The following is a 24,525-nucleotide window of genomic DNA, read 5'->3' as shown; positions in this document are numbered from 1 at the left end:
GTACAGAGTTTCAGTTCTGTGAGATGAAGTTCTGGAGATTGGTTGCACAATGTGAATATACTTACTGCTACTGAATTATACACCTAGAAATGGTTAAGATGGTAAAGTTTGTATGCGGCACTTTGTACCATAATTTTTTTAAAAAATCGCTTTTAAATTGCCCAAGTAGATCACGACACCCATTCATTCATCATTGGTAGCAGACGTGAGGTTCTGCCAGTCACACTCAGCATGCGTCTTGTAGAGACTATATCCACTTGCACAGGAATGAAGGCAAGCGACAAAATTCAGTCATAACTCTTGTAACCTCATTTGAGGTGGTTGTGGTGGGATAGCATTTTTCTAGACTTTAGTATAAGCATTAACAAATTAAGGAAGAATAATTTCTGGGGAAAGAAAGTTCTCAAAATATGCTGTTAGAATTACTTATTATATTTTGTTTTTGAGAAAGGGTCTACAAAATCTCATGCAATCCACTTCATTGTCACATTTATTAATTTTATTTCTTCTGAGAAAGAAAAAATAATTTATTTACATAGTAAAGATCAAGAAGGGGATTTTTAGATTAAAAAAAAAAAGGCATTTTACCCAAGATTATACCAAGAACCAAGATGTATTATGAAGTGGGCCTTAAACACCAAAATTTGTGAAGGGAGAGGATATTTTAGGTATAAGAAACAGAATGGTTGTTAACATTTTAAACTAAGAATAAAAAAATAATATTTTTTGAATATCCATATTATTGTTTTCCCAGCTTTTCAGATCTCTGCTGAATTGTCATCTTGTCAGACAGGACCCCTAATGCCACATTATATAATGATAACCCTCAACCATCCTGTTCTGTCACCTTATCCAACTTTATTTTTTCTCAAGAGCATTGTCAATGCCTGATACCACATTATGTATTAAGGGAGTATTATTTGTTTACTCTCTTACCAACAATAAAATAATATCTATGAGTGCAGAGACATTGTTCAAATATCACACTATGTCCCCAGGCTTAAAGCAGTGCCAGGCACACAGTACAGAATTAATAAGTATTTGTTGAATGAATGAAGTAACAATAAACCATTGAATTTGTGTATCTTACCAGTTACTACTGTGGTATGAAGGGCTTAGGAGCCAGTCAATGAACTAGATTCTATCCTGTCATTTCTCATCCCAGACTCAGAGTAACTAACAGATCACAAACACCTTCTAACGTGATTGTTTGAAGACAAAGCCCCTACTTTATTTTATTTTATTTTTTACGTGCTCTATATCCCAATCAGGTGAAAAAATCCCTTACAACACATATTCTAGAAAAGCTCCTCATCATATGCTCCCTGAATATTCTCATAAATAATAATTTTTTTTTCAAAATCAGTGGGAAATAATTAAATTTTCATTTTGAGATCAGCAGACTTGTTTTATTTTCTATCATAAATGTAGCTCCTTAAAAAAATGCACTAATATTTATGCAGATTACTACTAAAAAAGTTCACAGTAAATAAACTTCTTAAAATAAAATAAAAAGTCTTCTTTAGGATAGCCAGATATTCCTGGGCACTGATAAGGCTCTGTAGAATTGGTGCAGAGACATAAATACTGGCATCTGCTAGATGTGTTTGATGAATCACTGTACAAACAGGCAGCCGGCACCCTCTCCTTAGCTTTCCTGGATCCCATCCCTGGAGACCCTTCCTCCAACAGGAGAAGCAGGGACAATGGTCCCAGTCCCAAGACTTCTAAGAAGATCTGGAGGTAAAGGAATTGCATGTGTCCCTATAACAAGAGTCTGACAGTTATATCTTGGTCACAGATTATTTTAATAAGGTCTTTGGTCAACTCTATAAGTTATATAAGAGAGAAGTCCTGGAACAAGTTCTCCTCATAACAACTTAATAACTCAACTGAATGCAAAGCAATTAAAACTAACATGTGCTTATATCATTTCTCAGCTACATCTCAAAATGTTGCTAACCTATAATTAACTACAGCTTATCATTCTCAATCATCCTCTAATATTACAGGTGTCCAAAATTTTAAATTGCTCAAGAGGTGACAGGAAAAAGGACTGATGAGAATCCCTTCATGCAGCAAAAACGCATTTCCCATGCAGGAACCACAGACTGTAGGAGCTAAAAGGATTCTGTTAGTGAGATCCTGTCCCAAATGACCTAAAGGAGAGGTTTTGGAGGTTAAACGATTTGCCTACATTCTAGGAGGAGACAGATCTAGACTAAACCTGGATCCTCCAACATCCTAATTTCAATGTTGTTGTTGTTGTTGTTGTTGTTTTTCTGCAACTATCAATAGCATTCTATATTTGTGATGTTCAGATATTTTTTTCTTTTGCAAAAAATGACAACAACAATATCAACGAAAAACCTTTCCTCTAACAAATTCCAACTCAAAGCCTTAAACAAATTTCTCCAAACACAAAAGGCCTCAGCTTTGTTTTTTCTATCCATAGTTGAAGATTAGAAGTAACAACAAAGAAAAAATTGCAAAATTGTTTAAATCTGTCTTTAGTGCTCGCGTCACTACTGTTCTACCACCCTTTTCTCTCTCATTGGAAGTCTGGCCCGTCCCTCCTTCTGATGCACACTAGCTCTCTCTTTTATTTAAAGCTAAAAGAAGTCATGGGCACATTGATTTAAAAGCATTCAAACTTTATGAGGTATACTTTTCTCTGTAATTGTGAGCTATAAGGTCCTCTCCCAGTGAACATTTCAAACAATCGGGAATGGTTTGGGGTGATCATTTAGGTGATCACTTAGCCTGCTCCAAGGAGCAGAGATCTGTAATTGTCTTCAGTTAATTTAAACATCCTGAGTAGGAATCGTGAGATACTAAGTATTATTTTCTTTTCAGTTCTTCATGCCTGGGTTTAAAAGCTGACTCTATCAGTAACTTGCTAAGTAACATTCAGTAAATTGCTTAACTTTTCTCAGTATCAATTTTATAATCTGCCAACCAGGTTTAAGAATGCTGCACCAGAAATATGTTAAGAAGCATTAAAGCTGATGAAGAATATATTACATCTTACAATGCTTAGGGCAACAAACAAACATTGATTTCATGTCCTGCCCCCTTTCCCCCTTTGAAAGAAGGTATTTTGAGTAAAGTAGTCTGTAACTCCTAGTAACCTATTCTCACAGCTACAACCTTTTGAAACTGAAACATATTCTTCCCAAACAAAAGCTCATCCTCTATTCCAGGCCCTTCCATGTCTTGACTTCTACTTTTCCCTTGCCTTCCAGAGCACATGGTGGTTTATTTTTTCAATCATGTATGGTTTGGTTCTGGTCTTAGTTTCACAGAAACACATGTGCAAGCACATGCACACACACAGGTGTGTACAGATAAAACACAGGTTCTTCCCTTAAGAAATCTGTAGTTCATTAAGGGCTCTGAACAAAAAACATCCATATACTTTTTCCTTAACCACACTTGCCTAAGGGTTTCACAAATACCTACAGGTTAGGGAATGCTGGTTAGTAGGAGATCACAGCAGTAGAATTATATCAATAATCATAGATTTATCTGTAAAAGAGTTGTGTATATATCATGCTCACCTTAGTTTAATAAATAGAATATAGTTTCCTCTGTAAAGTGAACATTAATTCTCATCATTTTATTGTCTTTTTGTGAACCCAAACTAAAATAAACTTTTCAGGAATTGAAAAGAGGAAACAGAAGTAGATGGATACCAGAGATAAATGTAGTGGCATTTCAGTGTCCAGCGTGGGCAAATAAGGCTACATGTTTTCCTGTCTCAGTTAAATAATATCTATTGACAAGTGGGTGGCTGTCAGTCTCCTGTGAAATACCTTCTTCCCCTTCCCTGCTCTGCTTTTGTTCCATAGAAAATATTTTGTAGGCTCTTCTGACCCCGAGCTTCTTGGCAGACTTGGCCAATTGGAAGGCAGCGGCTGAAGAACGAAGGACAGGACGAGCAGGTAATCTGCTGTATTCCTCTCCTTCTCTGTTTCCTGTGGTGTCTTTGGCAGTGGCTGTGTTTCCTCTGAGTCAGCAGCTCCTGTTGGGCAGGCCAGCTGTGGTCCAGTCATTGTGAACTATAGCCCACTACCTTCTCATCACTCCAGCCAGGTGAGAGGTGCTTCCTGCGGATGCTCATCTCTCAGTTGCCTCACTGCCTGTTCTTTGGCTTCCCAGATATGGTGTGGCCTGTGTGACCGATTTCCAATATTACATTTCTTCGGTTTTAATTGTTTACTGTGATTTCTGAACTCCTGGTTAGGCTTTGCCTTATACACAAAGCTAGTACTAAGTGTACGTGTGTGCTGTGTGTCTGTGTGACACTGCGAGCACAGTAGAGACAAAATTTAACTTATAAAATATATCCAACATTAACTGGCATGCAGTGGGTGTTTAATGTGTGTTGCTTATAAATTAACTGTTTATGGTAACAGGGGAAGTAATAAAAGGTAATTCAAATATGGAAAACTTAGAGTAACTACAATCATTTCATGACTTAAAAAGCTTTTATGCTTCTCCACTGTTTTTGACACTGATACAAATTACACGTGTCAGAACAACAGCATTTAAAGTTTTATATGACTAGGTATATAAATTGTATAAAGCTATTACCCACCATTCTTCAAGGGTTAAGGTGCATATTTGCCTTCTCACTAAATATACATACATATCGCCTGTTGTAAAAAAAAAAAATCCCTTCCTCCAAAATTCTAAAACTTGATTCACATTTTGTTTGGCAATAATTAATATTTTCTATAGCATTATATCAACTCTATTAGGAGTTAATAAGGCAAGTGAGGAAATAAAATTTATAAGAAGATATCACAATATAGTACTTAATAAGATGCATAGTGACTGGAGAAAAAGATCACATCAGTGAAGACTAGAGAAATCTGGGAAGCTTCTAGAAGAAAGTAATCCTTCACCTGGGTCTTAGTTGACCTCTCCCACATGTTACTCTCCCCTTCCCATTCCAATACAGTATTCTTATTTTGATTTGTCTGATATGTTGAGCTTTTACCTAAGATTTAATATGTATCAAGAGTAGGTAGATTATTTGATCTATAACATCCCTATAAGATATAAATACTCTGAGTTATAGGAAAAAAAAATAGCAAATAAAGGGGAGGGTGAAGTGAATAAAGGGGATCAAATATATGGTAGCTGAAGGAAACTGGACTTTGGGTGGTAAACACACAATATAATATACAGATGTCAAATTACAATGTACATCTGAAAATTATATAATTGTATTAACCAATGTTACCCCAATAAATTTGATTAAAAATTTAAAAAAATAATTTATAACAGTAGAAAGGAGGAAAATAAGGTGGAGAAACATTTTTAACCAAGTGCTTAGAATATTAAACCAATATTTTTAGAATGATTAATCAATGATGCAACAAGGTGAATGAAAGAAATAAAGAGGCTATTATAGTAATTAACATATAAGAACACAAATAACAGCGGTCACCAAAAGAATAGAATGGGCACTTGAAACCTAATAAAAAACAAACTTTTAAAAAGTAATGTCTTCCTCATTAATAACACAAATTATGCTAACTTATATACTAGTGTTCTAAAAGAAAAGAGGGCCACAACAACGACTGCAAGGTTTCCATTCAGGATGTCTGTAGAAAAGGTAATACCACTCACAGAAATAATCAAGGTGGAACCAGGAATGGAACTGGGCTGATGATTAATTTGGTAGGTGGGTGGAGTATGAGATAGTACTAAATATTCCAACTGAAATGCCCAGTATGATGGGGAATTTCAACCCTGTAAAACCTTCAAACTAGATTGAGTATTTGCCAAAAGGTATATTAAACATAATTATAGGTGCACCACATTTTTTTTGCCCAGCTAATTAGTTTGTAATATATTATAGATGAAAGAAAAAAATTACATAAAAAGGTCCATTAAGAATTATTTCTAATGCACCAATGAAGGGGGGAACTCAATTTTTTGGTTTATTTATAGGATTGACAGTAATGAATCCCAGTTTTGCTCAGATAAGGTGAAGAAATTCAGGATTCCCAAAGTAGTAACCAAGTATGATTTGTTGGCTTCATCCATAATCTTCTACATGCTCATACATTCCTGAAGAAATTTACACTCCTTCCTCCTAATGCCTTTATAAAAGAGTAGAGTGCATTTCACTGCTTCCCCCTTAGCAGATTTAATTTTATTTTATAATTAACAATAACTAGTTTAAGAATTATACTGCAGTTTCTCTTGGTTTTGAATTTACATTGAGCCTTTTTATGAAAAATTACAAACTCCTCAGAGGAACTGATGTAGTTTGTTGCCATGGATAATTATCTCTAAATAAACTCAGGGTAGTTAAGTAGACATGAACAGATGGAAATAAATCGATGGAAGTTGGCTATTGTGCCTCTTGGCTCCTATTTATTGTCACCAGCAGCATATCTTTTTTGTCTTGTCATGCTTGGCATTTTGTGTACTTGAACTTTAACAATGTCAACTGGATTCTTCCTCAGCTTGTATTAAAGTGAGCTCCAGGGTAAAGCCCTCTGCCAACCTGGCCAGACCATAATAGAGACCAATGGCCTAATCACAGTTCCCTAAGCCCCACCAAAAGGAAAGTCACATATATTGGTACAGCTGCCTAATTACGCCCATGTTTACCTAACCTTCAGTTGGAATTGCAGGCAGGCTCTGTTAAGCATCACCATTTCTCTACTCATATTTTACACATGGGGAAAATAAACCAGGGCGGGGGCAGGGAGGAAATGATTCAGCCTAGTGTTTAGTCATTCATTGAGCAAATTACACAATTAGTTATTAAGTGCCAACTATGTTCTGGACAGTAGGAATACCAAAGTGACACATCACAGTCTTTGCCTTAATGAAGCTTACCAGTCAGTAGGGGAGAGAGACAAGTCTTGTGGAAATTAAAATGCAGTGCAATAAGCATAATCTCATAATGATATGGGAGCTAAAAGAGGGGCATTTAATGCAGACTTGGTGATGAAAATATAGTTCCCTACAGAGGGACACCTTAGTTGCAGTCTGAGAGATGAATGAACGGTTGGTCAAAAAAAATAACACACCACCAAACTTACCGGCCATCCAATTGAGCTGAGCCCCTAGGTATTTCAGTTTAAAACAATAAATATTAATAGGGGCCCTATACATTTCTAACACTGTGATAGAAATTTCAGGAGGATACCAGAAAAAAATGTAATACCAAGAAACTGGTCCTCAAAACATTGTAATTTTGTTGGCAAAAACAGAATCAAAACACTTAAGCCAATTAGAATATAATACAGAAAATATTTGATTAAAAACTAAGATATATGATATAAATAATATTGTTATATGAGAGATACTCAGTGTTGTTCAATGGTCTTCATTAAAAAGGCAGAATTAAACTGATGCTAGAAAGATGGGTGGACAGTATAGCTGAAAATTTATGTCTTCTTTTGATATCATTAATCTCATCTTAAATTCTGGCTAGATTCTATCTCCCAACATTAATTCTGAATACATTTTTTTATCAGACTGGTTCTTTGGAATTTTTTTTCCCTCCTCAAATCAGTTCTTACAGGTTGAATTGTATCTCCCAGAAATATAGGTTGAAATCCTAATCTATAGGGTTTGTATAGATATAATCAGGTTAAAATGAGGTCATACTGAATTAGAGTGGGCCCTAATTCAATATGGCTGATATCCTTATAAGGAGAGAAAAAGAAACATAGAGACACACACAGAGGGAAGACGATGCGAAGACACACAAGGAGAATGTCATGTGACTACAGAGACAGAGATAAGAGTGATATGCCTACAAGCCAAAGAATGCCAACAATTGCTGGCAACACCAGAAGCTAAGAAAAAGGCATGGAACGGACTAACTCATAGAGCCTTTAGAAATAGCATGGCTCTACTGACATCTTGATTTCAGATTTCTAGCCTCCAGAACTGTGAGAGAATAAATATTTGTTGTTTTAAGCCACTTGGTTTGTGGCACTTGGTTATAGCAGCTCTGGGAACCTAACACATGAACTAAATATGTGGCCCCTAAAAGGAACTTATCATTTATGAATACTTTGCATAAATAATATCTTTAAGATTGCTTAAAATATCGAACACTATGAAAAGAATTCAGCAGCAGGATGCAGTTGAAGATCACCCAGAGTAGTTATTGCAGATGGTGAGCTTCTGAACTCAAGGATCAGGCCCTCCACAGCACCAGGCTCAGACATAATGACATAAGGAGCCAAACAACATCAACTCTCACAGATGGTGCCGGGTTCTTTGGGGCTCTGACTTTTTTCTCTCAGGAATATCATTTTAGAATAAAAGATCATAATATTTAAGATGATAATTTTTCGCACAATGGATACCAAAATTGAAATAGTATTTTGTGCAGTGTTAGTTAGTTGATCAGTTTTACAATATCACACAGTTGTTTTGAAAAAGAAAAACAAAAGGCCAGGTGAACAGGTAATATATAACGTATAATATTTGTAAGTATTATAAGTAAAATGTTTCATTATTTTAGCATAGAGAATTTTTAAAATTTATTAGAATTCCTGCAAAACTTCAAATAACTAAGTGAGAAAAATAAGATGGAAGAGACTATCGATACAAGAAGCAATATTAATAAATATGTGGGACAATGCCTAGATTTGTGAGTTTATGAAATTAAAAGTAAATGTTAGCATAATTTTAAAATACTAGAATTTTTTTAAAAAAACTAATATCATATATTTAAGAAATACTTATTTTACTAATAATGGCATTGAAAACATCCTGCTAGCTCTACCTTGAAAATATAGGTGGAATCTGATCGCTTTCATAAACATTCCAGCATTTAACTGGTCTCTCTGCATTTCTTCTTACCGCATAAGAGTCCACACAATAGCAAGAGTAATTCTGCTAACAAGTCAATTCATACCATTTCTCTTCTTAAAACTCTCTAATATCTCTATCTCATCTAGGGTGACAAAGAGCCAGAGCCCTGACAGAATTCTTCAAGGCCATGTAAGATCCGGACTCTGTTACATGTCTGACCTCCTCTCCTCTCTCACTGTTCCGCTATCGCAGACTCCTTGTTCTTCCTGCGACCACAACCATGCTGTGCATGTCCCTGCCCAGGCCAGATACTTGCCTCTTCAAGTCTTTGCTCAACTGTCACCTTCTTGTCAGGTTTCCCAGGCTATTAAATGAGATCGTTCATCTTCTGCATTCCCTAGCCCCTTCCCTGCTTTATTTTTCTCCGATGCACTTACCTTCAAGTGTACAACATCATTTGCTTATTTATTTTATTTTCTGTGTTTTTCCCCAGTGGATATGAGGTTTGGGGGGGCAGGAATTTTCATCTAACTTTTATATTTTGATGCATAGAATAGTGCCTGGGATACAGTAGTAGGCATTCAGTATATATTTAGTGACAGGATGAGCTATTTATCTTAGCATTATTTAAATTAAAAAAATATATAGAAACAACCTACAGATTAAACAAATGAATGGCTAAATGAATAAAGATGTTTTTCATTAGAATATTATATGCTTATTAAATTATTAATTAACTGTATTATTTGTATAAATACTTACAATAATATAATTTTAACAGTAGAAGACAATAAAGGTAACTGAATGCACTTAACATTACTGAATTTTACACTTTAAAACATCTAAGATGGTAAATTGTATGTTATGTGTATTTTACCACAATTTTTAAAATTAAAAAAATAAATGACTTATTCTAGATCATAGAGCAAGATCATTACGGTTCAGGGAACAGCATGATTAGATTATAATAAAGTCGATATAAATTTAAACTACAAAATCTAAACACCTATTCTAAAGTAATGTTTTTACATTATTAAATATCTTAAATTTAGGCAATGTGGGGAATTCTGAATGTAATAGGATAGTGCCTAGGAGATTGAATTCTGTAAAATAAAAGACTCTGTATCTAGAAGCCATTAACTTCTAGTGTCTTAATAACAAAATGACCACAAGATTCCGAACTGTAAAAATTCTTGATTTTTTGCTGCTTATCTCTGAAATCCAAATGGCGAAAATTATATGAATGTATATTTTGTATTCTGCTATTCGACTATCTCACATTCTTTTATTCTCTCTTTGATAACCTATCATATCCACGTATCTCCTATTTCTCTTATCGAGGGTGCTGGCAAGTGCCTATAGCTCTTTCTTCTTTGTGCCTTCACTGACCATAGTTAGATTCCAGTTTAACTTCTTAGTTGTTTAAGAAAACGACACCATTCAAATACTTACTTTGGCAAAATGCCTCAGAAACTTGCCTGTGGAGAAAAATATTATATGCAGAGCAAATGAGTATATTATGTGTGGTGAGAAAAGATAAAAATTCTTTTGAGAAACTCTAGGAAAATTGAGGTCTCCTTGTTACCTTTACAATAGACTTTCACGCCACTAGGATGATCTTTGACAGTTAAATAGAAAACAGCCGAGTGTCACCCCTGCTATCCCCTTTTCAAAGAACCCTGCCCTAAACAGCCCCAGGAATAATAACAGATGTGCCTGTCTGAATGTAACACTGCAGCTATCAGGTAGGTTGCTAAGGGGCAGACTCTTGGCACTTTTTGTTGATTTTTATAAGATGAAAACATTTAAATTATGAGTACTCACACTTGCCCATTTCAGAGGACTCCACTCCCTGCCTTTTAAGGATTATAGGCCCATGGGTATATTATTTATGCTTGAGTGATGTGGATACAAGTGAGAGAAACAAAATCCAACCCGGTTCCCTTTACAACAAATGCTGACAATTTGGATGTCTAAGAAGGAGCTAAATGGGGACAGCTAATTGCTTTTGAAACATAGAGTGAAAAGTGCCATTCTGGAAGAAGGTTTAGAGTCACCATATCTTCCGGTTTGCTAAGGGAGGCTGAGATACCTGGATTTTAAAATGAAATAATATCCTGACTTTTCAAGGTTGGCAACTAATTTAAATTTTTCAACAGTCTGTGAAGGCCAAACTTCAAATACCCTTGGGTTATATTCAGACTAATAGTCATTAAGTTGTGACCTCAGCTTTATGTACCAAACAAGCAGCAGCAAGAGAAGGGGCTGGCAGGCAAGGATAAGAAAGAGCTTTAGGTAGCTCTTCTATGCAGTGGGAATTTGGAGATAAAGAAATCCTTAAGGGAAAATTTTAGGGATGTTTCAGTGTGATGGTGGTTTAACTACGATTGTAAACCAAAACACCTTCAATGCTTTTAAAATTGTATTTGTATTTTTTTTTGCGGGGGGGGGGGCATATGGTAACATGCTAATATTGGCTTTAAAGGAAAAGGAAAACAGCCTGGTTATATATGCCTACATTTGTAAATGATAGATATTGTACAGCTAGGTTTTTATGAAAAGATCATATTGGATTTTGTGTCAGAGTTTATGATAAAATCATAGCTCTTAGGGACTTGGTAAGATCCTTGAAGCTGTTCAAATACAGCATAAAGGTGTATAGTACATTGCAAGGTTATTACTATTTCCAGCCAGCAGATCAACCCAAACCAGAGGATGAGTGCTAAAAGATGGACTAAAAACAATTCCATGCTGGTTTTCTGATCTCCATCAGACACACATGTACACATGTGTACACATGTTTGTATACTATTATACAGTATCTAACTGTATAATAGATACTTCATATTGGTAACATCACTGAAAAGGTACTTGTAAACGATTCTTCCACTGAGTCATCAATTTACCTCTACACAAGGACAAAAATCTCTATTGTGCTCACTGAAAAATTACTGTTTGGCTATTGTCCATAGGAACATAACGCTCTAACAATAAGCTTTCTGCTTCTGTACCCCCACTTGCACAACTGACTTGTGGTTGACAGTAAAAAGAAGAAAAATAGACTTGTGTGTTCAAACAAGATAAAGAATAGGGGTTTAGAGCTTAAAATCCCTGTACCTCTACATTTTGAGGCTGCTTAATTTGGGGTCTGCATACCCCTGGCAGACCCAGCTGGCTGGATAAAAAGTGCGTTTCCTATAACTCACTGATTTCTGGTGGTTTGTGTGTCTATCGAGGGCTGGCGGCTACAACACTATTATCTAATCAACTGACTAGAATAAATTTTACAATCAGTCTTTAAATAGGGCGTCATCATGAAAGACCACATTTGACACTGTTAACTATTTTACTCATTTAAATTCCATTTTTATATTTAGTTCTAGCAGTCTCCATAACACTATAAATATTTCTTGTAAAATCTACAATCCACATTAGGTTAAATGAGAGGATGTAATTTTATTTAAAGAACACAAGTTTTGAAATTAGCAAGGCCAGGGTTAGATTGTGACTCTATCACTCCCTGACTGTATAATATTGGGTACCTCATTTAACATATCTAAGAATGGATTCCAGCTCTCTAAAATGAGGGTATGACTCCTTATATAATAAGGTTGTTAAAAATATTATAGTGAGACTTGTAAAGCATCTAGAACAGTGGAAACAACAAAATTTATTTTGCCATTTCCTATTAAATAAAAATATTGTTTAAATCCAACTGTAGAGAGCATAAATTATCAAGTACCTTTGGGACTTTATAAAATAGATTCCATGGGAGCCACAATTTGCACATAATGGGAGTGACTGGAATACCCTTAGGGTATGACCAGATCACTCAAAACCACTAAAACATCAGCCAAGACCACAGTCTATAAACCAGGACCGTCCTGGATAAGCCCCAACTGCAGGAGCCAATAAGTATAAGGATTCCACCCTGTAAGGACCATATAATCTGAACACCTCAGACGGACATTGCTCAAGCCTGACCAGAGTGTACCACAAACGGATACGCTGAGACTAAAGACCGACCTTCTGCCCATTGTAGCCGCTGGCTTAGGACCAACTTGAAACCATCTGTGTCACCAGTCAACAGTGCTCTCTTTGGAGATGCTAAGAACTTTCATCCCTTTACTCTGTGTGTTGTGTGTTAACCTGCACGGATACCTGATCGGTTTATCTGAAACGGTTTCGTTCAGTAAACATGGCATTGTGGAAAGACACAAATGTGTTCAAGGGTGTTACATCAGTAATTGCTTTCCTTCCTCATGACACCAACTAAAATGATTTTTTAGAATTATACTTGGGTAGTTGTGAGAGACCATGCTTTCCCCAGGGGCAGTTGCTGATTTAGAAAGAGGTAGCAAGACCAGGACAAACAGGGCAAAGGGGACAAAAATAAAAATAAAAGATTGGACTCGAGGGCCTAACAGAGTTAAAATCTCTTTTTTATTTTTTTCTAGGCAATTTTTATTCATGTATTTATTTATTTATTTTCTAATTTTAATTCTATTTTTTTCAATTTCAGTTGACATTCAACATTACATTAGTTTCAGGTGTACAGCATAGTGGTTGGACATTTATGTAACTTATGAAGTAATCCACCCCCATAATACTATAATACAACACTACTAACTATATTTTCTAGGCTGTATTTACAACTCCATGACTATTTTGTATCTGCTAACTTCTTAATCCCTTCACTTTTTTTACCTAGCCCCCCTAACTCCTTTCCCATCTGGCAACCATCAGTTTTTTCTCTGTATCTATAAGCCTATTTCTGTGCTTTTTTTGTTGTTGTTCATTAATTTTGTTCTTTATAATTTACATATAAGTGAAATCATATAGTATTTGTCTTTCTCTGTCTAACTTATTTCACTTAGTATAATACCCACTAGGTCTATTTGTGACAACGGAGTCAAAATCTCTTAAAAACTTCAAGCTGTACTTTGGAACCGTGAAGGATTGTACACTAGGAGGAAGGCTGAACACAAAGTACATCAGTTCTTGCTGTGATTCAAGCCCAACACTGAATTAACTCAATTCCTGAAAACAGATTTAAGAAATCTTAGCTTTCTACTGCCCCGAACAGATTGCCAGAAAAACACATCTCCTCTCTGGAAGAAGATATTATCATTCTAAGTTAGAAATTACTGCTACAATTTTCACAAGCAGTATCCAGTATTCAATCAAAAATAATCTTGCTTATAAAGACTCAAAACAATATGAAAAGAAAAGAAAAGTGCAGACAAAAACTATAGATCTATAAAAATTCGAGAAACAAAGTTAAGTTACTGGGAGTTTGACCCTTTCTGGTCTTGGCTTTATTAAGGAAGGCTGCTTCATGGATTTGTGACCTGGTCGGTCACTAGGGCTCGATACTTAGATTAAGCCTGATTTAGCACTCTATTCTTGCCTATTGAAAGTTTTAATAGTTTTGAACAAAAAGCTGCTGCTTCCATTTTGCACTGTGTCCCACAAATTATGTATTTAGTCCTGCTTTTAAGATGTGTTAGGTGAGATCAGAGCAGCATACTCCACCCAGTGCCCTGTGTATAATCAGATTTTCCAGTTAAACTGGAGGGATCAGGCACTATGCCCAGCCCTGTGTGAGTGTCATGTATTGTTTCCTATAATATTCTCAGGTATTTCTTTCTCCTGCCTCAGGTACTTCCCTCACATGCATGTGTTAATCAGCATTCACCTGAGTACTCAAGGGGGACCTTCGGGATTCCCAGAATTTTCTATGAGGCTGTCTCCTCCCCTGTACTTATATTTGCAGACAGGGAGTCTACCTGGGATCTCTGTTTTTCACCAAGGCTGGCAAACTCTATCAAGGCAAGAATCTAAGGTAATTATAGGAACACTTCATATAGTTCCCATCTCCTAGGAATCGCTGTTCTTTATTGCCTGATGTCCAGTGTCTTAAAAACAGTTATATATCTTGCCTAGCTTTGTTGTTTCATGCAGAATAACTTATCTCATCCTGATTGACAAACAGCATTTTTGAAAAATGGCCCCAAAATCTAATCATCCCCAACGTTTATCAGCAATAAATGGGTAAATAAGGTATGGTATGTTCATAAAATAAATACTATTACAGATATAAAAAGAAATGAGATATAATCACATTCAGCAACAAGGATGGATCTCACAAACAATGTAAAATAAACAGATGTAAAATAATGCATGGCTTACAACTTCAAAAAAGTCAAAAGTAAACTATTGTTTTAGAAATCAGTATAGTGATTATCTTGGAAAAGAAGGGAGGGAGGGTCATGATCTGGAAGGGACATAAAGGAGCTTTCTTTGCCTCAGGCAGTATTCTTTTTCCCAATGTGGGTGGTGGTTATATAAGTGATCTCTTTGTGATAATTCCTAAACTGTACACTTATGTCTGGTACACTTTTCTCCATTCATGATGAAGTATAGCACAGATAATATAAAAAAATAATAACAGATAGTAAAAGGGAATATATATATATATAACAAACTATAATAATATGTCTTTCACAAAACTCAGAATTCCAATTAGCACATTTGGAAAACATTTTTGTCAAGAGGTGTGTGATATCTTTGCCAGGAATATTCTAAAATTCCTGAGTCACCAGCTGTAAGATGTCTACTGAAGCAGGGTGTTTTTTGACGTTAATATACATTGTTATGAAGCATAATATGTGTCAAGAAATCTTTCTGCTAAAACAAGCCTCATTTCACCAAATTGTTTCCTTGTTTATGGAGATTTTTAAGTATTTCTTTGCAATCATCTGATTAAAATATTTAGTATATGACTAATATCTTATGTCTAGGTTATTGATCGGCAGCCTGATATTTCCCTTTGAAGTGCACAGATACTTCTAAGAATACAATTTTGTAGCCAGTTCAGCTCAAATGCCCAGCTTTCTCCACATCTGCAGTTTATGTGGCACGGATGATGGCTAATAGAAAACATGGGCTCTGGCTTTGTTTTGTTATTAAATCAAATGTGAAAATGTCACAACCAGTGAGTTTTGTTTTCAGATATATGTTTGTACAGATCTGACAGTGAACCTAAAAAGTGAAACAGATACGAACAGCAAGAGAAATTCTAAATTCTCAACCTTCAGGGGTTTCGATATTATCAATTTGCCTCTGTTGTGTAAACAAAATCCTACAAAAATAACTCTTTTTTTTTTCATTACCATTACCTTTGGGTTATAGAAGGTCAGGACAATTCTAACTAGCAAATTAATGATAATACTAATTAGTGTTATTTTTAACTTGATAAAATGAGATATTTGGATTTGTATTATTTGAAGGCTTTCAAAAAGATAATGGACAGTACGCGCCATCTTCCCTTACAGATAGCAAAGCCATTTGGTGTGTTATGTAAGGGAAAGTATTTGAAGGTAAAAGTTCAGAATTGGATTCTTTATCCCACCACTACAACCTGTGTTATCTTAATCAAGTTACCCAATTTATTTATGTTTATTCCCCACATCTGTGAAATGATAGATGTGGGTAGTTATGCATATAAAACGAGAAGAGAAAAAGATGTCCTATGTGCAAAAATGTATGACTATCATCTATACAGCAAGACTCTTATTTTACAGAAGTGAAAACTAAGACTCAGAAGTTAAATAACCTGCCCAAGTTCACAACTGATTAAATTCCTTGTGTTTAATGTTCCCTTTTATTGAGTAAACTGACTCCTTCCTTCACATTCCTATGTTGTGCTGTCCTTGCTGGTGCTGTGAGGACCTCAGCCACTAAGCTCAGTCAGTAAGGTGTTCTGAGTGGTGTGAATGGGGAGCTGTTCTGGTGCGAAAGCCGGAGTCATTGCAACACAGTTTGAATTTTCATTAAATAATGGAGTTGTATCAGCATGGGTGAACATTATAATTTTTCATTCACAGTCTTCACAGCCTTTAATCATAATTGCCCTTAACATGAGCAAAATCTTTTCACTAGATCTTATCACCTAATTTACTGCTAATTGGCTGATGTGATTCTCAGCAATAATAGGTAAACAACAACCAAAAAAAATAGATGACAGAACTTTGTCAACTACCATCTCCCCATTGGGGTTCAAATTTACCTGAAGTTCTGATCCAGCTTTCCATCTCGGTGATTCTTCTTTTGTTCACAATAAACATCCCTTGCTTGTCTTCCCCTACCATGTTTCTTCTCGTTTCGCATGTGGTAATGAAGTAAGCCATTATGTGGAATGAAAAAAAGACCAGTGGTGATTAAAAAGACACATGAAACCTCTTTACAAGTTATAAAGTAGCTATCGAAATGTGGAAAGACATCTATTGATTTGGATTATAAAAGATTTTGGCGGCATAAACTTCTAAACTACAGGTGATAAGAAGTTTAAAAAAAAAAAGTAACAAGGAAGAAGAGAATCTCTAACTTCCTAGAACTCATAATCTCATTATGGAGACAATCTGTGTATCCATAAAATATCAAATAACAACTAGGCATTTCAGGATTAAACACAGAATTACTTAGAATAGGAACTTAAGAAATTATGAGCTGGAGAAAGTTGTACTTGAACTAGGTTTTGAATAATAAGAATTATCATTAATGAGTGAAGGTAGTCAAAAGGTACAAGCTTCCAGTTATAAGATAAATTAGTCCTGAAGGTACAATGTACAACATGGTAACTATAGTTAACAATTCCGTATTGCATATTTAAAAGTTGCTAAGAGAGTAGATCTTAAAATTCCTCATCACAAGAATAAAAAAAAAAATACTGTAACTATGTATGGTAATGAATGTTAACTTATTGTGCTAATCACTTTGCAATATATACATAAATCAAATCATTATATTTATACCTATAACTAAAATAATATGTTAAAAATATTTCAATTATTTTTTTTAAAAAATCGAGATATCACTACATACCTATCAGAATATCCAAAATTCAAATACACTGACAACATCGAATGCTGGTGAGTGTAGAGCAACAGAAACTCTCATTCATTGCTAGTTGGAATGGTAAGTGGCACAGCCACTTTAGAACACGGTTTGGTAGTTTCTTACAAAACTAATGATATTCTTACCTTACAATCCAGTCATCACGCTCCTTGGTATTTACTCAAATAAATTGAAAATTTATGTCCACACAGAATACTATACACAAGCATTTATGGGGCGGGGGGGGGGGGAGAGGAGGAGAAAGAAAAGGAGAAGAATAAGGAGAAATATTTCCATAGTGGAAGGTAAAGAACACCATGAACGAAATCAAGGAAGCGAAAACAAACCTCCCTCCGTGTTAGGAAAGCTGTGGTGGAGATATGAAAAAATTTGGCTGACTTTTTCCTGCTAAACAATCAGACAATTTCTAGGTAGTGAAAAACCATTGGAAGTTATGCCACACTCATTAAGCACTACACATGCTCTCTGCAAGCACAGATGATACATACTGATGAAACCTGGTGCACTGGGTTTGTGTTTATCCCCTAATATACCTTAAGAGCATGCCATATGAATAGTTTAAAACAGGAGAGGTATTACCTGGTGTCTACCCAAATGAGCTAGAAATATTCCCAATTGTTTTGCATAGTTTATCATGGAGAGAGGGTAATTCTAGGAATTCTTGAGTGCTCTCAGAGTTTATTAATGCAGGAGTTTAAGAACAGGATTCCCATAAATGTAAACTATATTTGCCTCAAAATATCAAAACTATCTTGGGCAACCAAATGAATACTTTTTAATTAACTTTTTTTTTCTTTTAATTCAATCTAAAAGACATGTTATATGTTTACAGAAAAAAAGGCAACATTTTTCCTCTCAGTCTCTCAACAAAAATACTTAATGGAAAATACTGCCTATGACACAGTAGTAGAAAATACATTAGAAAATATATATAGCATAAAACTAAATATATGCAGTTATTGATCCCCTCAAAAACATTTTGAACTTTCAAAACAAATAAAAATCTTTATCATCATCATCATTGTTATTGGCAGTGAGTTATCCGTAATTTAATAAACAGTTCTCAGCGGTGGTGTTTTGATTTGAAGCTTTTCTTAAAATACATTTTTTAAAAATCACTTAAGACAAGCATTATAGAACCATTTAGTAAATCATTTTATTATATATATTCATTTAGGGAAAAAAGAGAAAATATGGAAAAGAAGAACATTTTAAAAGAGGAACATTTACCTGACTAATTAAAGATTATATGAATACAGACACAGCCCTAAATTTTCTAAGGGGCAACTTTAGGCCACTTGCTGCATTTTCTCTCCATCCCTCTGATATCCCCAAATTGCAGAGCAATCAATGCTCTTTAAGGAATGAAGTAAATACTTAATACATATATTTTTACTAACTAATTAGAAAATCTTCAGCACTACAAGAAGAAGTGATATTCCAGGTACAGCCTATATTCTAAATAGCAAAATTTGAAAGACCTTGATTTCCCCAAGGATCACAAGCTAGACCCTGGTTTACATACTGCAATTGGTTTTAGAGGACTTTTAGAATAATATTTTTTCCTCTAGGACAACCTCAGAGACATAAAACCAGATAATAGTGACAGCTAGAGGACAATTTTGGAAATTTCTAGGCACAGGTGAGAGAAAATTAAAGGCCAAAAATTTCATATAAAAGAAGCTTAGAAATTACTCCTTATGCAACATTTCTAAGAGCAAATGTAAGAAGCAATTTTACACAGTACACTACTAATTGGAATTTGCAAATAAAAATAAAGCTTATCCCCAGTACATCAATCTATATGTACCTCTGTATAATTTGTTTTATATATATATATACACACACACACACACACACACACACACATACATACATATATATGTATGTGCATCCATATCTAGACAGCCAGATCCATTCAATTAATATTATGTATTGTATCTATTTCCAGGAAACATAGATGTAGTATGCATAATTTTAAGACAGGCTCCAAGATTCTCACTCTCAAGAGTACACACTCCGTATAGTCCATTGAATATAAATGGAACTTGTGATTATGGTAGGTGTAACTCCTGTGATTAAGTTATATGGCAAAGATGAAGGGATTTTACAGATATAATTAAGGTCCTAAATCAGTTTGAGTTCATTAATAAGGTGAATATTTTGGGTAGGCCTGACCTAATTAGGCAAGCCCTTTATAAGAGGGTCCAGGCTTTCTCTAAAAGGGAAATTCAAAGTAAGAGAAAGTCTGTTGGCTTCAAAGAAACAAACTGCCATGTTTTGAATAGATCCATGAGGCAGAGAACAATAGAAAGCCTCTGGTAGCTGTAGATGACTTCCAGCTGACAGCCATCAAGAAAAGAGAGACTTCAGTCCTACAACCACAAGCAATTAAACTGTACCAACAACTAGTAAGTTTGGAAGAGAACTCTGAGCTCCAAATTAGCATGTAGCCCTAGCAGACACCTTGATTTAAGACTTGTAAGACCCTAAGCAGAGAATACAGCTATGCCTGGTTCAGACGTCTGACTCACAGAAACTTTGAGATAATAATGGGTTTATTTTAAGCTGTTGAGTTTGTGGCAATGTGTTTTTCAGGGTAAAAACAAACAAACAAACAAACAAACAAAACAAATACAATAGATTTGTATTAAATAACTATTATTTTTGTTCCTTCTCTATCTGTCTATTGATCCACCTTTTCCCCCCTTTATTCTAGAAATTAATCTCATTTCTTTTAGCAAATTAGTCCTCCCAAACTCCAACCACATGGTCTCTTAGAGGTTGTTAGTTACAGTATTGTCTTTCCCTGACACCAGAAAAAGGCCTGTGACTATTCGCATCAATGCAGAATGCAATCATGGTGACTTGACATGCTGAGTGGTCCAAGCATAAGCAAGTGCCATAAATCAGGCCTCTCGGTTTATGCATTCCTTTACAGAATGGTTCTTAGAGTAGCCAATAGGAAAAGTATTTTTCAGTTACTAACCTAGAATTATGCCCATGGCTCTGTCCTCTAACTCATGGAGAAAGTCTGACTGGTGATAAGAGATTATAAGACCAATAACTAGGAAAATAGTGCAGAGGAATGATGGTAAGAAAGAGAGAGCTCTGGCAGTAATAAAGCCAACAGTTCTAATCCTCAGATCTGACCTTGTCCCCATGCTATTTTTTTCCATTACTTATGCTCTCATAAATTAGTTTTTGTTAAATTTTTGTAACCAAAAGAGTGCTAAATTTTGTTTTCATAAACACGAGTACTCTTCATTATCTCGCTTTCTCACCCAAAAATTTCTAACATGATATCTGCTATTTTTTTCCTCTTGCTTCAGAAATTTAAACTAGAAAAGGAAAATCTTTGCTCTTTTTTTGTGCCAAAAGCTATAGCATAATCTTTCCTCTTATTAAGTATGGGGAGAATAGAAATTACAGTCAAGTATTAAACAAAATGAAAGACAATTGAGACACAGATATGCATTCATTAAGGTCTTCTCTCTTTTTTATTCTCCACAAAGTTAGTTTTGTCAGAGAAACTTTCTTTTTGAGTAAAAATTTAAAAATTCTCAAAGCTAGGTAAGATATATAACTGTTTTTAAGACACTGGACATCAGGCAATAATAAAGGACAGTGATTCCTATGAGATGGGAACTATATGAAGTGTTCCTATAATTACCTTAGATTCTTGCCTTGATAGAGTTTGCCAGCCTTGGTGCAAGACAAAGATCCCAGGTAGACTCCCTGTTTGCAAAAGTAAGTACAGGGGAGGAGACAGCCTCATAGAGAATTCTGGGAATCTTGAAGGTCCCCCTTGAGTACTCAGGTGAATGCTGATTAACACATGCATGTGAGGGAATGAAACCACCAGACTCACCAGGCTGACCACTGGGAATGGAGGTCAATACAGACAGAAGATGACCAAGGTACTTACTCAGTTTACAAAACTCTTAATGAAAAAATAGTTATGAAATCATTTCAGGACTGTGTGCCAAGTCACCTGAAATTGAGGATTCTGTGACACTTTGGAGTTTGATACTTGTATGTTTAGCTAGCTCATCCACAGAACATACTTATCTAGAATCTTACCCCTAAATCCGCATTGGTAGTAAAGGGTTGTGCTCTTCAGTTTGTGATGATCTCAAGAGGGTGCTCTAAAGTTCCAAGACCTATTAAAATAAGAATTTTCTTCATGTGAGAGCTTAAGCAAATAGAACTAAGAGGTCCTATCTTTTATTTTAGACCAGCTTCTACCTCTGATTTCCATCTTCGTGATGTAATTACTACACATCAATAATATATTTCTCCAACCTTTTCCCTACCCATCACATTAAATCTGAAAAGGAAATTTATATTTTTCTTATGTGAACTTGGAAAGATGGATTATAGGAACTAAAATATAATTGACTTCCCCTACTGAGAGTAAAGTAAGGAAGTGAACAATGATTCTTTCTTCAAATCCTTCTTGTTTAAGATCTATCTAAAAAAGTATCATCTTAAACTCAGTTGCTGATACCCTAAGAACCTACCAGCAGTGGTAGGAATTGTTAACTAAATGATTTAGGGATGTGAAAAAGTATGAAATGTGGCCTGTACTCTCAAAATAATATTATTGGTAGATAGAAAAAAGCTGAACACATAAACTTCTAAAAGATTGTGTATAATAGCCTCACGAAAGAATTTAATACATATTTGTGAATAAATGTTAGCAATATACATTTTATAATTTTTAACTTCTCTAGGTTTCAATGTCTTCATGAATATGATGTGGACAGTAACTTGCCCAAAATGAGAATTAAATGGGATAAGTTATAAAGTGCTGATGCCATGTTGATATACTGCAGATCCTCAATATGTAGTATTATTATTATTATTCCTACCTTTTTTTATGGACTATATGGTTGCCCTTTTCCCTATAGGCCAAGCAATAAATGTGAAAAATCTAAACCTGTTAAAGATGACTGTTCAATAGAGTAGACTATCAAATTGGGCAGTCTATGTTATTAGAAATAAGATATGAACTCAGAAGCTTAAGTATAGCCCAAAGAAACTTCTTCTGAAAGGAATTGAAAAGAGAAAATAATGTAAGTTGATCCATATTTCAGGGCTGAAATAACCTGAAAGAAATCAACTAACTAATCAAAAGCAGATTAACTAGAAAACGCTTAAAACAAGTTCAGTGTTCAATGAATATTTAGTGTGAAAAAAAAAGCAAAGAATAAGAATGAGAAAAGAGATCTCTACACATGTGAAACCTGTGATTTGAAGGGCTACTTGAATTTCAGATCAAGCAAACAGCAAATCAGTACCTATAGTCCCTCACCATTTAATCCTCAGGATTCCACCAAAGAAACACAAGAACTAAGAAAAGAAAAAAGGGCTTGCTCAGCAAATAGCTTCAGAAGAAATAGCCCAGTTTACTTTCTAAACACATTGACAAACCTAAGACATTTCAATCTAAAAATTCTGGCACCATCACTGTACGAATGAATACCAGCCTACAGCGCCCAGGCAGAAGGGACCATGCTGCCTCCATCACTAAGCGGAGAAAATCGATCTTAGATTTATGTATATAAAGATGCAAAGGAGAGAAGCAATTGAAAATGAAATGAGAGGTGACAGTTCAAGTGTGATCCTTATTTTAAGCTCAGTGAAGCAGAATTGAATAACAAACTGATATTTGTCATTTTAGAAGTTTGTCTTTGCAAGGTTTTGTTAAATTTGCAAGATTGTTCGCCTCTACATGAGCGGTTCTTACTAGTTGAGCACTGATCTGAAAAAGGTACAAATCTAAAATACAAAATTTCCTCTCATTATTCTTGTTAAATGAAATTAGAACCCTTGATTAAAACTGCTGGAATAATAAAGAACTGGTATCAATAGACATGTTTAAATGAGACAAGTTTTTAAAAATATGAATTTAGTGTTGTTATATAGTCGCTTAATTCAGGAGAATTCGACCTTGCATATTTACTTATTTTTTATTTTGCTTATAAATAAGTAACTAAAAAATAAAATAAAAACATAAGGAAATGAAAAAAATAAATAGTGGAGATAATTATATTTACCGCTATATTCATCAGGCATACACCATACTATTGAATGAATGCAAAATGAAGATGTACAGCTCTTGCTATTTTAGCCTTTTTCATTCCCCTCATGACTCTCTGTGTGTGATCACTTTATTAAATGTGATTCAAACATTTAAAAATTAATATGCACATACATATCTATCCACATATATACATATATATGTATGCATGTATATTTATACATATATATTTTTCCTTACTATTGCTTTTAAACACGTACCAAATACTTGTTCCCACTAAAAAGGAAATCACTGTATATGTTATATATTTATAGGTATATAGTACTGTATAGGGTTGTGTATTTGAAAAAGCATCTATTCTGTACCCTATGGAAATTTCAGAGATTTATTCCATTTAATTTTGACACTAGGTAGTTTTAACCTTATGCTTAATCTCTACCAAAGTTGTCTCTATGCTTGTTAATGTATGTAAGGAATAAGCTTTCTGGACTGGAAAACTGAAGCAGAAACAACTCAGCACTGGCTCTCTTTGTAACCATAGATGATGAAGTGTTTCACAAATCTGGAGGGTCTCTGATGCACCAGAAGTAACCACAATTCACATATCAGTTTTAGGTAAAATAATGTTTAGAAAGAGGGAAAAGTGTTTGATCAGCAGCTTTCAGAGAATGCTCACGTAGTTGTCAAAATCAGTCCTTAAAAAGACTGAGAAATCAGAAAGCAGTAGATATAAAAAGTAGTAGGACTGGCTTTATAAA

Source organism: Rousettus aegyptiacus, unplaced genomic scaffold, assembly GCF_014176215.1.
Source record: "Rousettus aegyptiacus isolate mRouAeg1 unplaced genomic scaffold, mRouAeg1.p scaffold_m13_p_4, whole genome shotgun sequence".
Taxonomy (NCBI): domain Eukaryota; kingdom Metazoa; phylum Chordata; class Mammalia; order Chiroptera; family Pteropodidae; genus Rousettus; species Rousettus aegyptiacus.
Note: the sequence above shows the minus strand (reverse complement) of the source record.